Genomic DNA, 17,897 nt, shown 5'->3' on the forward strand with positions numbered 1-17,897 from the left:
GAATATTGGGGCTTGCGACCTTTCCAGACCTTAAGGTGATGGCGTTCACCTGTTCTTCAACTTCCCTTTTTCCTGGATTGGCTTCTGTATCACTAGAAGGCGTTCCTGGTGGTCGATTCAATAAGGAGTTAGCAATTTTTCCTATTTGGTCCTCTAGAGTCTTGATAGAAACAGCCTGGCTTTGGCATATAAGAGTCTGCTTTTTACATATAAGCCTCAACTCCTCCAGTTCAGATTTTTCATTCGAAGATTGATCTGCATCATGAGTTTGTTGTTGAAGTTGGAGTTGTTGTCTTAGTGCAAATTGTTGCTGAAAACCAGGCGGGTAGAATTGTTTTGCTCCAAACTTCTGGAACGGCTGTTGCATTGTATTCTGATTGTTGCTCCATCTGAAGTTAGGATGATTCCAGTTGTCAGGATGATAAGTGTCTGGAACTGGTTGCTGCGATCTCTGAAAGTTGCTCCCAAATTGAGCTGATTCACTAGATATAGCGCATTGTACCGTCGCATGCGAACCTGCACACAACTCACAAACACTGGTTATCTGATTAACACGATAGTTAGCCAGAGAATCGAACTTCATAGACAACGCCTTTAGTTGAGCAGTGATAGCCGTAGCTGTATCCACTTGAAGAACTCCTGCTACCTTGCACTATAAAAATCTCTGAGCTGGATACTGATATTCATTAGTAGCTATCAATTCAATTAGATCATAAGCTTCCTCATAGCTTTTTGCCCATAATGCTCCACCTGATATTGCATCGAGTATGGGTCTTGACTGTGCTCCCAACCCATTATAGAAGCAATTGATGATCATCCAATCAGGCATTCCATGACGAGGACACTTCCTAAGTGTGGCGCCCTCCAAACCCGGGTCAGAAGTTTGGGGTCCACACACACACCTTATTTATAACCTGCTTATAACAATAATAAAGATAATAATAATATGCAGTGACCCTACTTACTAACTACCACGGACCGCAACAGGTTAAAGTATGCACACAAGCCAAACACATCTACTTATATTACAAACCGTTCAAATCCCAACTATCCAACTCATAACTGAGTATTAAACATTATTACAAACTTTTACAAACTTAAATTATTCCAAAAGAAGCCTACTAGCTCAGCTCAATTAACCTGAACCCCTAGCTCTCGCGCTGGACTGGGGATCCTCGGTACCAACCGGTTCCTTCTTAACTGGAAAAGAACAGAAACAATATCGCACAAATGAGCTAACTAGCTCAGCAAGTCAAAATGACAAAACTGAGAATAATGATCATCAGGTGAACATGGTTATGATATCAAGTGAACAATGGATTATGATTTAGAATTGGATATTATATTTTCATGTTAAAAACCAAGGTTAGGCTGCTGATCAGTCACGCACTAACCCCGAGCAAAGCACACAGTACTACTCTAACTACTGGATCCAAGGCACACATTGGCCTAACTTGACCATTATATGGTCTGACCACGAATCTGGTCCACAATTTTATAAAAACAATCCAATTCTAACATAATAACCAAATAAGCAATAATAAACAATAACCAGAATCATTAACAATATTGAACGTTCAATAATGAAATGGTTTTAATCTGCATAAGGATCAAAAGAGCATTTTCAAAGTTTGGATGCTAGGTAATGAAAGAATTGGATAACATTGAATCAATGTTTCAGGGTTTCATGGATTTGGTCTTTCAAAGCATAAATACAATGGTTTGAATGTGTAAGCAATCTGGATCAGGGTTTGATATGTAGTTTGTATATATTTGTGGAGTAGTATCGTATATTTGAGGTTCATAATTGGGTATACAACAATTGATGGTCTAAAAAGAATCAGGTTTACGGATCAAGATCAATAACTTGGAATCAAGGTTTAGGGTTCAGTGCTTCAAAGCACTTGCAATATAAACAGGAATATCAATCACGACAATATCTTGAGAAAGTTCAGAACACTTGCCTGGTATTATCTTACTACACTGCACTCGCTTCCAATCACAATCGTCTTACTCCTCAACTACCTGTTTCCCTTTCCTGCGTCTTGCCTCTTCTGCTCACATATCATAAGCATCTATCAATATTCAACTCATATGATTCTATTCAACACATACTCCTATTTACCCTTCGTTTTACCCAAATCCGATTAACGGATTGAAAGTTACGCACTAAACATGTAAACATCGAATATACCGACCGACAGTCAACCAACAATTCACATATAACACATAACACGTCACATAATCAATGATATCTCATTTATAAAGAAGTCTCGGGTCATAAATAGGCTTTCAGGTAGTTAAAATGATTTTTAAAACATTTTTCGGAATTAAAACGGGTCGTTAGATCGATTTCGGCGTAATAAATAGGGTTCGGTTGGCCAATTCTGGCTTCAAAACAATTTTATAATAATTATCGAACCTTGAAAATAATTTAGATTAATATTTTAAAGCTCGAAACTATCAGAATTTTTAAATAATTTTTAAATAATTAAATCTAATTAAATAATTAATTAAAATCAATTAATAATTAGTTAAATCAATTAATCAATTAATTTTCGAATTAATTGACCAATTAGTCAATTAAAATTAACTGAAATTAATTAACTAATTAATTCAGATTTATTTTTGAATTAAAAAGAATTTTCGGAATTAAAATAATAATTTTTGGAATTTTCAGAAATTAAAATCGAATTTTTATAATAAAAATAAATAGAAAATATGATTTTTGAATATTTTTAAAACAGGAATCCAAAATTTGCAAGTTCTGGAAACCTCAGGGACCTAACTTCATCGTTTTTAAAACTACAGGTACTAAACTGCAATTTTACAGGGGGGTCGCCGGAAAACGTTCTGTCTCGCCGGAGAAGACGATCCCAGCGTCCTCACCCCACCAACACCTCCAGATCTAAAATACACAACACCAGGAACTTGTTCAAGCAATCAAAACACATCAATCATCCCTGTTCTGGCCGGAAAATGACCAAGAACATCGCCGGTTTCCGGCGAACTTCGGAAATCTTCAAAACACAACTCCCTTCGATTCACTAATCCTCTGTTAACGAGCTATATACCAATCGATTGCAAATTTCATAAGGAACACAATCCACTATAAATCAACAACTAATAACCCCTAAATCAAAAACCCCCAAATTTCAATTGAAAACATTCATACGGGTTATAAACCCTAATTTCAAAATTCGAAAATTAAGCCCACTTTTGAGCATGTTATTGAACTCCAAATCAGACGTATGACATACAAAAATCATCAGGAAAACAAGCTCTACAACATGCAAGCATCAAATCATACAAACAATCATCCGAACAAAAAATCCTATTTTTAATAAAATTAATTCAAAAATAAATAAAAATATAGAAAATAAACCTTGATTTCTGCAGTAAAACTAAGCTCAGAATCTGATTAAACACCTCAAGACCTTTGGATTGAGTACTCGAGCTTTGAAAACAGAGATCAATAACAACTTCATTTTGCTGTTTGATTCTTGGAAGATTATATGAATATAGGGTTTTTCTTTGTAAAATTATATAATTAACTGTCTGCAAATGATTTTGATACGAAATAAAATACGGGAAAGGGCTATTTATAATTACCGAAAATTAGTATCCCGTTGGATCATTCCGGATATAAAATGGTACATTTATTTATAAAAACTGATCCAACCGGTATCGGTTTTCGTGATAATTATCCAAACCAGTACAATTTGTACTGCGGTCTTGGTCTCAGCGCCTGGGTACACGTACTACGAGGTGATAATTGGGATAGTTTAAATAAAAGCTCCCGTTTATCGAAAATACGAGTTTTATAGATTTACCGAAATGAATATTGTATCGAAAATGTTGCGCCGGGACCCGCGCAGGACAAACCGTACGCCGGATCGAAAAAGTCGTAACATGGAATATGCTCGGAATATTACAATTAGGTTAGGAAGGAGTTCTCGGAAGAGTTTCGGGTTCCAAAAACGCAACAACGAATAACGTCGGTTGGGTCCCATTTTTATAAAATAGATTTTAAATACTCGGAAAAAGATTTTATAAATTTCATATGATCTTTATAAATCCATAAATCAACATAAAAATAATTAGGAAGATATGACAATTATCTATATTTTATTTTGGACATATAAAAATTAAAATACTCAATTAATAATATTTTTAAACATCCAAGCACATTTAACACTTAGCAATTAATTCACAGAATGGATACTAAACACATATATTAATTATTTATTAACAAAAATATTTACACGATATATCCCGGATATTACACTAAACATCTCCTTGTAGCGCTCCCAAGCTTGACATAGAGATTCTCCCGATTGCTGCGCAAATTGAGTAAGAGTGTTTCTGAGTGCAGCTGTCTTCGCCATAGGGAAGAATTTAGTAAGAAACTTCTGAGCAAGATCTTCCCAAGTAGCAATCGAACCAGCTGGTACAGAGTGTAACCAACTCTTAGCCTTGTCCCTCAGAGAGAATGGGAAAAGTCTCAGCTTTATAGCATCTTCAGAAACCCCATTGAACTTGAAGGTGTCGCAGATCTCTCTGAAATCCCTAATGTGCGTATTGGGATCTTCCGTTGGAGTACCCCTAAACTGGACTGAATTCTATACCATCTGAATGAGGCCAGGCTTGATCTCAAAGGTATTAGCTGTGATAGCTGGCCTGACAATGCTAGATTGAATGTCATTGATCTTTGGTAGAGAAAAATCCATCAATGCTTTCGTTGGTGTTGCAAGTTCTCCCATTGTAATGAGTACCTGAAACACAAACAAGTAAATGGTGAAAGTAAAAGAATCTGAGTCAATGAACTTTAACGACCACTGATGACAAGCACATAAATTAAAAATTAACACCAAGTCCCCGGCAGCGGCGCCAAAAACTTGTTAGGGAGAAAACACGTACTAAAATTCACGCAAGTATTCGCATTCACAAGTAGTATAAGATATAAATCAGATTCATTTCCACAGAGACTGGTTTAGGTTAAGTTCAATTTATGCACCTATGCAACAATGGTATGGCTATCATTCAATGCTAAGACAAATAACAAATTGGGTTTTGATTAAACTAAGAGATTATACTAAATAACATTAACTAAGAAAATTGAGGTTGAGTTACTTATATGAGACAAACATGGGATTCTAACTTCATTACTACTTCATTCAAAGTCATTGTTCTTAACCTTAGCATGCAATGGTGATGACAACTAATCAGATAACAAGAAACTAGTAAACGCCAACTTTCGTTGTACGAATACCCTACTACCAGACATCCACAAAAGAGATAGAAGCTGAATAGACACCAATTATGTTGAGACCCTATATGTCTATAGAATTTGACAACATAAAGGTTTAATGAACAAGTTATCTATCGTGATTACATAGGGAAAGTAAGATGGTTAAAATTACCTACGAATCATGCATAACAAATGCATGAACCTATGCTAGCATGGCAAGTTCTAAATCTCTATATTCACTTTCGCTTCAATAGAGATTAACACGCTATCTTATATGTTAGCTACGCACATAAGACGAATAAGCACAACCAATACTAGGATATCATACAATCACCACACACCAAGATATTGAAACAATTAACTATAAAAATCCATAAATAAATTGGTTAGAACCTCACGATAATGATTAGTTCATAACTGAACCCATCGTCACCATGGGTTCCAATAAAAGCATGATAATAAAAAATATAAGAGTACTAGGGTTCAAAGAAAAATCGAAAACAAGCATCCAAGTATCAACTATATTGAAGAAAATAAGAGTCTTCTTCTCTGTAGCCTTCTCGTGCTCTCTAGGTCTTCTTATTGCTCTCCCAGGTCTCCTTCTTGTTGAAAACATCATTTAATGGGTATGGATAGGCTCCAGGATGACCAGGACTCTTAAAATCTTCAATTCCGACTAAAATCAGGATTCTGGGGCAGAAACCGGGCGCGGGCGCACGGCCTTCAGGCACCGCCGCGCTGATATTCTCGAATTGTTCTGATAAATCTTCTTTTGGCCATATCTTGAGTTCTACTAGTCAGAATTAGGTGATTTAACTACCCACGTGAAGCTAACGAGATTCTCTACAAATTGAGAATGGCCTAGACTTCCAATTTCAGCATATTTCGTTGAAAAACTCCTTTCTTCATATAACTGATGTCTTAAATACAATAACACTAAAACACATCAAAAATACCAACAACCTAAGTCTAAAACACCAACTTAAGCCTGTAATGAAGCGTTCCAAGTAGATATAAAGTCCACTTATCAAAACCCAAGCAGAAAAGATACTAAAATATAGATTATTAAGTTTTTTATCATGAAATACTTAACCTACAGTCTTGTATTATTCTCATTAAGAATCACAATGGTATAAGTGCATACAATTTATCTTACTGACTAATCTATATAAAACAATTTCATAAATAAAATGAGAATAATCAAACAAAACATAAAAAACAGAGTGAACCCCTTACAAGAGTATGATGGTTCCCCTCACGATCCGTAATCTCTAAATATACATCAACATACATTAAATATTACGTTTAGATACTCAAATAGAAGCTGGACTCAGGTTGAACAATGCACTGGTGAATAACAAATCTACGGGTGAATATATTTAAAACTTATAGAGACAAGTTAACCAAGAATAGATCATCTAAAATTAGAAACCATGATATCAATACCTTTATTTCAAACTTTAAATTTTTTAACATAAGTTACCCTTGTCAAACCCTTGCTAGCCCATTGGTTAAAACAGAATTTAGAAAAAGATTTGGAGCAAATAAAGCAAAGCAATGACACGATCTCAAGACTTGTTAATTTGTCCTTAAATTACAATTATCCATGTGGCTTATCTTAGAATCAATAATAACTTAAACTTCATCTCTACGAATATACAAGTGTGGCAATATATCAAAACTAAGGTAATGTGGGTTTTCAGTGGCATGTAATTATCTAAAAAAAATAATTATACTGCCTTGTGGTATTCTCCAGTAGCCCCTGCCTCTTCCAGGAACAAATGTCATGATGTAGAAACAGCGTTAGATATTTACTTAGGTTTCAAGTTGCAGTCTACAACATCATATATTAGGGAACAACTTTGTCTTTCACTTGACCTATCAGTAACTGTATGGTATCATACTTACAGAACCATTAGTTAAAATTTCATGACACGCAACATAGGGAAACCAATTAATTAATTAGAGACAAAAGCATTAAATTTTTTATTAACTAGTACATGTATTGTACTGGAACCATCATCGAGCAAAACAAAAAAACAAACAAAGAGCAAAACATAAAAAATAAAGAAAGATTTATGTTCCAACTGATGGCTTAATCGCTTATTGCTTAATGCATAAATATGTGCAGTCGTGCATTAACTTATTTACCTGCATCTTGGTGTGGATGGTTTCAACAATTTTTTTAACAAAACCATCATTTTCCAAGTTCAGCAACCCAACCTACAGAATGATGCACGAAATTCATTAGAATTCACTTGTGAAACTGATGCTTAAACTACAAAACATTAATAGTTTAAATTCCAACGAAGCAGACAAGAAATAATCAAAGCACATTCAAGACAATAAGCAAGAAAAACACAGAATGCGGATACGACAAAATTAAAAGAAAAAATCCACCATACCACAGTCCCATAGAGAGGAATCTTGTGATAAAGCTATTCGGCACATTCAAGAAGGAACTGCCACATTAAAGAGGATACACATATAAATTAACTTTGCAAAATCAAAATAACTCTGTAATAGAGCCAGAACTCACAAGGCAACTAAGCCACTAAATCTAATGTCTTAAATCAAATGTAGGGTACTTCGCAGTCTTCTATTCTCAGTATTTCAATAAATAGGCCCTAGCTATCGCAATATTAAGCAACTCAGAGAAAAAAAATTTGAAAAAAATGAAACGCTTACTTTAAAAATATCATGCTCGCTATGATCTAGCTCCCGCCTAAGCACGCCAAAACATGTATCCTGCAATTTGTACACATAAATTCAAAACAATTCCATATCTTCAGCGGCAAACACTGTGCAACGAAATATGAAACTGTCTGTAAATCTAATTCATCTTACTCAATTTCAAATTTAATCAGGTAATCAAATTCAAGAAAACTATAATTTTGGGGAGATAGAGAAAGATAGAGAGACAGAGAGAGAGATAGTGGGATAAGGAGGGAGATGGAGAGACAGAGTGAGAGGGAGAGAGAGAGATTATACAACTAGTTGGTAGAGAGATTATACAACTACCTGAGGGGGAAAGAAGGGGGGAGAGAGAGAGAAAGCGCCTTCGACCAAGTCATTTACATGATTCAGAGTTGAAGACCCTATTAATAGAGACCAAAGGCCTGCCTTAAGGCCCAAATTGATTTAGTGTAAGTCAATTGACAAATCCCAATTTAAAACAAAGACCTGATTACAATGAATCCAATTGAAGAACTCAGAGACCCGATTGAAGACCATCGGATATATTGAGAGTATAATCTTGAAAAAACTGAGAGAGAGGAGAGTCTGAGTTCGAGAGTAAGAGGGTTTTGTGAGATGGATTTGTTAGTTTTAGGAAAAAGTGAACTTTTAATAAATTTTATTCCCCGCCCTTATGTTTTTAATAATTTGAATTCCCCTCTTATGTTTTTTATGTGACCGCCTCAAATTTTTGTTTTTTGTTACACCTTTTTAAGATCAATGGTAATATCAATTTTTGTGTAACCGTAGATGACTTATTTTTTCTATAGTTACACTAAATGACATCAATGGTTACAATAAAAAAAAGTATAACCATAGATAGCCAAAAATAATTTTAACCTATCTATGGTCACACTTTAGCTGGTTACACTGAAAAAAACCGTTACAACAGGCCATATATGGTGTAGTGTTGGTATCAGAGGAAGCTTGTAGAACAAAGAGTTTAAAGATCACAACAACTAACAAGATGAGCAGAAAAGATGTTGGAGTAAAGATTCCATTTCTGGACAAAGACAATTATCACCATTGGAAGATGAAAATGCACCTGCATCTACTCTCTCAAGATGAAGAATATGTGTACTGTATTAAGAAAGGTCCTCATGTCCCTATGAGAGTTGCTACAGGAAATGAGCCATCCATCCCAAAACCTAGAGCAGAATGATCTGGTCCAGATATTAAACAAGTTCATAAGGATAAGAAGGCCATGAACATTTTATTTAATGGTGTTGATGGTGACATGTGTGACAACATCATAAATTGAAAAACTGCTAGAGAGGTTTGGGATACAATTCAAGTTATATGTGATGGAACTGAGCAAGTAAGGGAAAATAAAATACAACTCTTGATTCAGCAATATGAGCATTTTCATAGTGAAGAAAGTGAGTCAATCACTGATATTTTTAGTAGATTTCAGAAGTTGCTGTATGCTCTAAAGATGCATGGAAGAGTCTATCAGACAAAGGACTCAAACCTCAAATTCCTTAAATCTCTACCAAAGAACTAGAAGCCTATGACAGTCTCCCTAAGAAATTCTCAAGATTACAAGGAATTTACCTTGGACAGACTTTATGGGATTCTAAAGACCTATGAGATTGAAATAGAGCAAGATGAGAAGCTGGAGAAATGAAGGAAGAAGGGAGAATCCATTGCATTAGTTGCTGAGCAAGAGAGAGAGAAGAAGATAAAGGTTGAAGTTGTGGAATCTGCACCAAACCCTAGAGTTTATGAAGGCAAAGGAAAAGGGCTAGTAGCTGAACATGAAGATCATCTGATTCAAGATGAAATGGATGACATAGATGAGCATCTGGATTTTCTATCCAGAAGGTTTGCCAAGCTCAAATTTAAGAAGTATTTTGGAGCATCCAAGACAAACAGAAACATGGTTGACAAGTCAAAATTTAAATGTTTCAAGTGTGGCTTGAGTGGTCATTTTGCAAGTGAATGCAGAAAGCCTGATTCTAACAGAAGGAAGTTTGAGACTGTGGATTACAAAAATAAATACTTTGAGTTGCTCAAACAGAAAGAAAGGGCTTTTCTAACTCAGGAAAATGATCATGCTGCTGATAGATTAGATGATGATGATGATACAAGCTATGTAAATCTATCACTTATGGCAAAATCAGATGAAGCAGAAGTTAGTTCTTCAAGCAATCAGGTAATCACTACCAATCTAGCACATTTATCCAAAGTTGAGTGTAATGATGCTATAAATGACATGTTAATAGAATTACATCATTTGTGTGTTACTCTCAAATCTCTCACTAAATGAAACACTAAGATTAAAGAAAATAATTTGTTTTTGAGTGAAAGAAATAATGTGTTAGAAACTCAATTTATTGAGTTTGATAAACTGAAATTATAGTGTAAAATTTCCAAGGAAGAACTGACTGAATCCTTAAAGAAACGGGAGATTTTAAGAAAGCAACTTGAACGAGAACATGAGGTAATTAAGGTCCGGAAATCATCTAGAGATGTTTATGCTCAAATTACCAAAGTTCAAGATATGGAGTCTTTCTGTGAGGAAGCCTGTAAAAGGAGCAAAGAGAAACTAGATTCCAGTTTCGTAGAAGGACTCTATGTGGATCCAACGGATAATGAAGATTATCCATCGAATGACAAAAAGCTCAATCCGTCGAAAGACAAAGAACCATATTCATCGAGTGATCGGAAGCTAGTTAGCAAAGCGAAGCTAGCTAAGTTAAATGAGAAATATGGATCAGTTTCCAAGAACTTTGTTATAGGAAAAACAAGTCAAATCAAGTGAAATAAGAGAGTAAATGTAGGACATATGTCAATCAAGCAATTGAATGACAGGTTGGAGAAAATGGAGGTTAAAGCAGAATCAAAAAAGAAGAATATAAGGAATGGGAAGGTAGGAATTAACAAGAATAACAACTACACACCTGACAAATATGCACCTAGAAAAATCTTTTTAAAATGTGGTAGTATTAATCATTTATCTATTAATTGCAAACTTTCTATGCCTACACCCATGTCTGCACCTCCTTCAATATCTAGTATGCCTACAATGCCTGTGAATGTTATGCCTGCACATAATTTGAATGCATAATTTACTAAGATGCCATTTGCACAAAATCATTATTATGCTGCATTTAGTATGCCAAAAATGCCATTATGGAATAACATGTTTGCACCTAGTATGCCATATCATGTTAACCATCCGTGCATGATAATACTGCAATGATGAATGGTTTTAAAGGTTCTACTCAAATAACTAAGGATGAACTTCAGATACCTAAGTCAAATGAGGACAAGCCTAAGAAACCTAAGAAAAAGGCTAACAAGGCAGGACCCAAGGAAACTTGGGTACCAAAATCAACTTGATTTGATTCGGATATGTGCAGGGAAATATAAGGAATATCTGGTATTTGTGTGGCACCCTTCAAACCCGGGGTCTAGATTTGGGGGTCACTAGCCAATAAACCATAATAAAATAATCACAGCAGAATAATATAATAAATATGACCCCTTGCAAACAACTAGATCGATCACAGGTTATAGTATGGAACAGGAACTAATACAAACCAACTGTTATTACAACCATAAGTCTAATTAGTTTTATTGATTATTCCAATTTTTATTACAAACCTCTAGACTATTCAAGCGTCCCAAACTGTCTATCTGGAAAAAAAACATACCGAACTATCTACAAGCACACAACTTCTGGTCAGACCTGGAACTCAAGCTTGCCCTGGCCTAGCTGAAAGAATCAGGATATGAAACAAGTATGAGCGAAAGAAATGCTCATCAAGCAGTAAATAACTTATGATTTGGAACAACAACAACATTATATCTGATGAACAAAACCAAACCACAATACCTGAACAGTATCAAAACTGGTATATATTTGATAATATACAACATTTGCATATATATTTTGTTTCAGGATTGGAATCCTCGAACGACGGTGTGTTACCGCCGGTGATTAGCCGCGGAGCAACACCGGTATGCCAAAGCATATCCAACTAAACAAAAGGTACCCAAGGCACATATCGGCCTAGCAAGGTGTTATATCCTGTATAACACATAGCTCACGCTAGACCGCCGTCACGGCCTCTTACGCAACCATCCAACCCATAAAAAAAACAATTTTCCGTCAAAGGAGTCGAATCAAATGACATCCTTAACCACATAACTCTCCATTTCTCATGGTCCAGAGTTATCTCAACAACCAATGGAGAAATAACCAGAACAACCAATGAACTTAGAATAGTAGAGAAATTGAAAGAATAAAATTTGGAGTCAATATTACTTGAATGATAAATGTAGATATAAATACTTGCATAATATGATTCGAAATAAACGTCACTTGAACAATAAGTGAAGTTAGGGTACTTGCCTGGTATGCTCAATAACTTCTTACTATTACTCTGGCTTATAGCTGCTGGCTACTATCTCCGTCTAACACTTAACTGTACTCCTTGCTACTCGATTCTATAAACAAAAGGACTATCTTAACTGACAAAACAAAACTCAATCGACGTAACTATACGCCTTGACATCTACCCGATCGTTTATAACTATTTATGGCAGTTTAAAACTGTAAATAGATAGGTTTTAGTATAACACGTAATCACATATATCATGTAACACATAAGTCAGATCATTAAAACATAGGTTTTAGTACGTTCAGAATTAAAATCTGGTCAATATTAGCATTTACCGATCATATACCGACTCAAACTGATACATAAATCAAATGACATTGCAATACAAAATAAATTAGGACCTAAAAGTATTTCTATTGAAAGCGTAACATTTTTCTGAGTCTATACGCGTTCGTTTCGTATTAAACGGACGAACGGTTTATTTTTTATGAATAAAATAAAAAATAATTGGAAATAAATCAATTAATAATAATATTAATTGATATTTAAATACCAAAATATAATCTTTAAAAGCTTAAAAAAATTTTTTAGGAATTATTTGAATTAATTATGAATAATTTACATTTATTTAACTATTTATAAATAAAACTAATTGATTAAATGATTTTTAATCAATTAATTAAATTCATAAATAATTAACTAAAATAAATTATAAATAATTAAATCAAATTATATTTTTGGAAATAATAAAAGAAATAATTTTAGGAAATAAAAATAATTAAAAAAATAATTTTTAGAATTATAAATAATAAGTAAATGATTTTTAAATAACATAAATGATTTTTAGAAATAAGATAACAATTTTTGAAATAAATTTTAAAAGAAATGGACAGAAACAGATTTAGAAATGAAAATTTGGGAGTTGAAGATCGAACGGTGGCCATCTAGAGAAGATGACCGGAAGTTCAAGAAGGTGTCGCCGGAAACTGGAAAAATCCCAGAATCCTGTGACCTTTTCCAGAATCTGGCCATCCTTCCGGCCAACCGTACCGAGGCCAAAATAGAGCTGGTTGCTTCCGTTTTTGATCCCAAAACGTCCCAAATCCATTCTTCTACTCAGAATCCACCAGACTCACGACATAACACCTCAGAATCTCATATTCCGATCTTAACTTCGAAGAACACCGGCAACAATCCAGCGAAACTCGAACTCGCCTAATCCTCAACCAAAAATCAAGATTTACATACCAAAATGAAGCCCAAATTAACTACAAACTATCCCCATCATTAACAATCATCAATAACATCCCAATAATCAGGAAAATCAATTTGAAAAAAGTCAAAAAACTTAGAACTCGACTTAAACATTCCGGAAATCAAACAACACAAATTTATAATCAAATCGACTGGAAATCATCATCTAAAGCTATTTGTAACGAAAAATTTAACCAACAATCATCACAATTCAAAAACGATTCTCAAGAACAAAAATACCCAAAAATTTTGACTTTTATAAATAAGGCACCTCAGATCAAGATATCGATACCAATAGGAAGCTCTCGTCGAGCGGAAGATTTTGACTACTAGAACGTCTGATTTGGTTTCCAAAATTGATCAAAAATCGTGATTGAAGTTGCTACAGAAATTTTCACCCCCAAAACTGTTCTTGGTTTTATGATTTTTTTCTGAAAATTTTATAAAAATAATGAATAAATAAATAAATGGATGGTATTTATATTTTTAAAGATATTATATCCCAAAATAAATTAAGGGTATTTTTATCCCCTAATTATAATAATTACGGTCCCAAAATAATAATTACCGGGAATAATTTTAAAAATAATAAAATATAAAATTAATCTCAAAATTCCCCGAAAACTGTGAATAATTCAAAAATACAAAAATAAAGGGTATTTGAAATATAAATAATTTTATAAAAATAAAAACACAGATTTTGTGGAGTTTGACGTCCCGGTGGGGTCCCGGTCCACTGATTTTTAAAACCCAGAAACGATCCCTAAGCACCTAAATTCAAACTTGCATAAAATGAAATAAAACGAGTACCTTAATAAAGACGCTAATAAATACGCATCCCGCTTGCAGATAGATTCATATAATTGCAGTTTTAACCCTTCTTATTCAATCGAAAATTTTTCTGGCCCGCACGGAAACACACATAACAGCTATAACATCTAATATCATGACAATAATCACTTTAAATGCATAAAACACATAATATTTATTTATTTAACATATAATATTCACATAATTTTCCTGGATATTACAATCTGGATAGTGGTTGCTCAAGGCACATGACTGGTGATTCTACCCTTCACTGAGTTCAAGGAGAGAGCTGGCCCAAGTATAACTTTTTGAGATGACAGCAAGGGTTATATTGTGGGATATGGCTTGATTTCAAAGGACAATATCATCATTGAGAAAGTTGCCCTAGTGGATGGACTCAAGCATAATTTGTTGAGTATCAGTCAGCTTTCTGACAAGGGCAACTCAGTAACATTCAATTCTGAAGCCTGTGTTGTGACCAACAAGAAAAACAAAAAAGTGGTTCTAACTAGAGTGAGAAAAGGAAATGTGTATGTAGCTGACTTCAACTCATCAAATACAGAATCTGTTACTTGTCTCTTTAGTAAAGTAAGTCAAGATGAAAGTTGGCTATGGCATAAGAAGCTGTCCCATCTTAACTTCAAGACTATGAATGAACTAGTCAGGAAAGATATGGTAATAGGTATTCCTCAAGTGGAATTCTCCAAGGATGGATTGTGTGATGCCTGTCAGAAAGGAAAGAAAATCAAGGCATCATTTAAAAAGAAGCTTGACTCAACAATTGAAGAACCTTTACAATTACTACACATGGATCTATTTGGACCAGTCAATTTGTTGTCCATCTCAAAGAAAATATAGTGTCTAGTAATTGTGGATGATTTCTCAAAGTTCTCTTGGACATATTTTCTCAAATCCAAAGATGAACCTAGTGAAATCATCATCAATCACATAAGGCAAGTCAACAATTATCCTGATCTCAAAGTTAGAAGAATCAAGAGTGACAATGGAACTAAGTTCAAGAATTTTGTTATGAGATTATTTTATGAAGAAAATGGGATCATGCATGAATTTTCAGCAGCAAGAACCCCACAACAAAATGGAGTGGTGGAAATGAAGAACATATCTCTTATTGAAGCTGCAAGAACAATGCTAGAAGAATCAAAGTTACCAACATACTTTTGGACAGAAGCTGTAAATACTGCATGCTACACTCAGAATATTTCTTTGGTTAATCAAGCTAAATGTATGACACCCTATCAATTGTTTAAGAATAGGAAACCAAGATTAAACTTTCTTCATGTCGTTGGTTGTAGATGCTATATCTTAAGGAATTAAACTGAGCAGCATGGAAAGTTTGATGCCAAAGAATATGAAGGCATTTTTTTTGGGTATGCAGTTGGAAAAGCATACAGATTCTACAATATCAGAACCAACATTGTTATGGAATTTGTACATGTTGTGTTTGATGATAAGAAGATTGAAGGGCTGCAAGATGGAGATTTCTATGAAAGCCTCAAATTTGACAATGTTGAGATGATTTGTGATGATAGTGATGATGAAAGTGATCAAGAAATAATATCTAAGGATAATGCTAAAAAATCTATAACAAATGAAGCACATAACTCAACATTTGTCAAAAGACCAAGTGCATCATCCGTTGAGAGACAATCTGCATCATCCATCGAGATGCAAAGATCAACATCCGTTGAAAGCCAATATAGATCACAATCAGAAAGAACCCCAACTTCAAGTTAAAGATCCACAAACTCAGGGGGAGTTTCTTCTAATCAAAACTCAGTCACAATTCAAGTAAACTATGAGGCCTCTTCATCTAGAGCTAATCTACCACAACAGATAAAATGGACTAGAGATCATTACTTGCCACTAATAACAATATTAAACATGTACATCAATTATATAGATATAAAATAAACCCGTTTCTACTTCTACTCAGGATCTTTTACGGTTAAAGTATGAAAACAAGAAAAACTCACTACTCTTATTACAAACCCAAATTTAAAGTCTTACAACTGCTTTTTATTACAAGCTAGTTAACTACACAAGTTTTAAACTAAGTTTCTTTTATTAAAACATTATCTACATTTATTCCCACTACACCTGCTCAGACATCTCAAAACTCTCTTCTGGAATTGGAATTAGCATCCTTGGTGCCAGAAGGTCCCGCCTTTTGGCCCGTTTTTTGACTACTCGGGTACGGATGAGTTTCATCCTCAGCTTTCACTGAAAAACAAGGTGAATAACAATAATAGGGGTGAGCCATAATTGCTTAAAAAACCTGTAACATATATATATAGCATAATGAGAATGTTAAGTGAACCGGTAAATCTGATTGTTCGAATAACCACATATGTCCGAAGAGAATAAGGAAAGCCACTATCGGCGATTACCAATAAATTAGACTGGACATAAGAACCAACATATGCACTATAACCCGCTGATCAGTCAGGATATAGTGCGGATCTATACCCAACTGTATAGAACCACCAATATATAGGGTACCCAGGTACTTTGGCTTAATAATTAAGGGTTCGATTTATACCCGGCCCACATAATAACCATCCAGTCCATAGATTAGCATCCGAAACAATCGGTATGCTTTGATGTGTCTCAATATTAGAGTATTTCTAGATAAATCAAATGTATAATCGATTGGAATATGAATATAATATTTAATAGATAAAGGGAATCTGAATCAAAATGAAATATAAATAAAGGATCAACAATTATGTATCAGTGTTTGTGAACAAGAGTTATCAGTGTATAGTTGTCATAAGAATCTGAAGAAAATTCACTATACTGAACTTTAAATAGGGGAAAAACTTGTCTGACACTTGTTTTACTTCAGGTGTATCACACTTCTCGAACACGGGTTGCTTCCGCCTTGTTGGAGTTGTATCTATCAAAGAAAGATACTCGTTTGGTTGATTTACATCGTAATCACATCTCAGATTGAGACCACGTAGCCCTTATCGTTTACCCGCACGACTCTATCTGACTCGTATATAAATTATCTAGCATATAAGACTCAAGTAATCACATAAATCACGTAGCACATTAGTCACGTAGTTTATTTAAATTTACAATTACTTTTAGGTTTGATATTATAATTATATTCACCTTAATAAGTTATATATCTGATTTATTTTCTAATTTTCTGAGATTTATCGGACTTATAATCATAATTAATGAGGTTTGAAATGAATAACTATCGAAAGTCGTCTCGTCTCCAAAAGGAATTAAGATTTAAACCTATTTTTAATGGAATCGGGTCATTTTTCTGAGTTTAAGAGCTTTCGTTTCGATTAAATCCGATAAGCGGTTCAATTGTTATGCAATAAACAAGAATAATTCAATTATCAGTCACTATAATTTATTATCCAAACATAATTAAACCTCAATTAAATTTTTGAATAATTATCTAGGAAAAATCAAATTTAAAAATGATTTTTCCCAAATTTTGGGAATTAATTTGATTT

The 17,897-nt window shown here is 34.1% G+C and overlaps 1 long non-coding RNA gene across 2 annotated transcripts; it reads right to left on the minus strand.

Annotated features, from left to right (window-relative positions):
- Window positions 1–4,268: 4,268 nt before the first annotated feature.
- Window positions 4,269–8,493, minus strand: LOC141686711 (uncharacterized). 2 transcript variants are annotated; one of them, XR_012560784.1, is made up of 5 exons: window positions 8,273–8,493; window positions 7,940–7,999; window positions 7,657–7,713; window positions 7,403–7,474; window positions 4,269–4,775 (listed from the first exon to the last, which is right to left on the minus strand). It is a non-coding gene; the product is annotated as an uncharacterized LOC141686711 (long non-coding RNA). The 2 variants fall into 2 exon arrangements; XR_012560785.1 differs by lacking the exon at window positions 4,269–4,775 and having other exon boundaries at window positions 6,677–7,474.
- Window positions 8,494–17,897: the final 9,404 nt, after the last annotated feature.

The sequence above is a fragment of the Apium graveolens genome, chromosome 9, assembly GCF_009905375.1.
Source record: "Apium graveolens cultivar Ventura chromosome 9, ASM990537v1, whole genome shotgun sequence".
NCBI classification, from domain to species: domain Eukaryota; kingdom Viridiplantae; phylum Streptophyta; class Magnoliopsida; order Apiales; family Apiaceae; genus Apium; species Apium graveolens.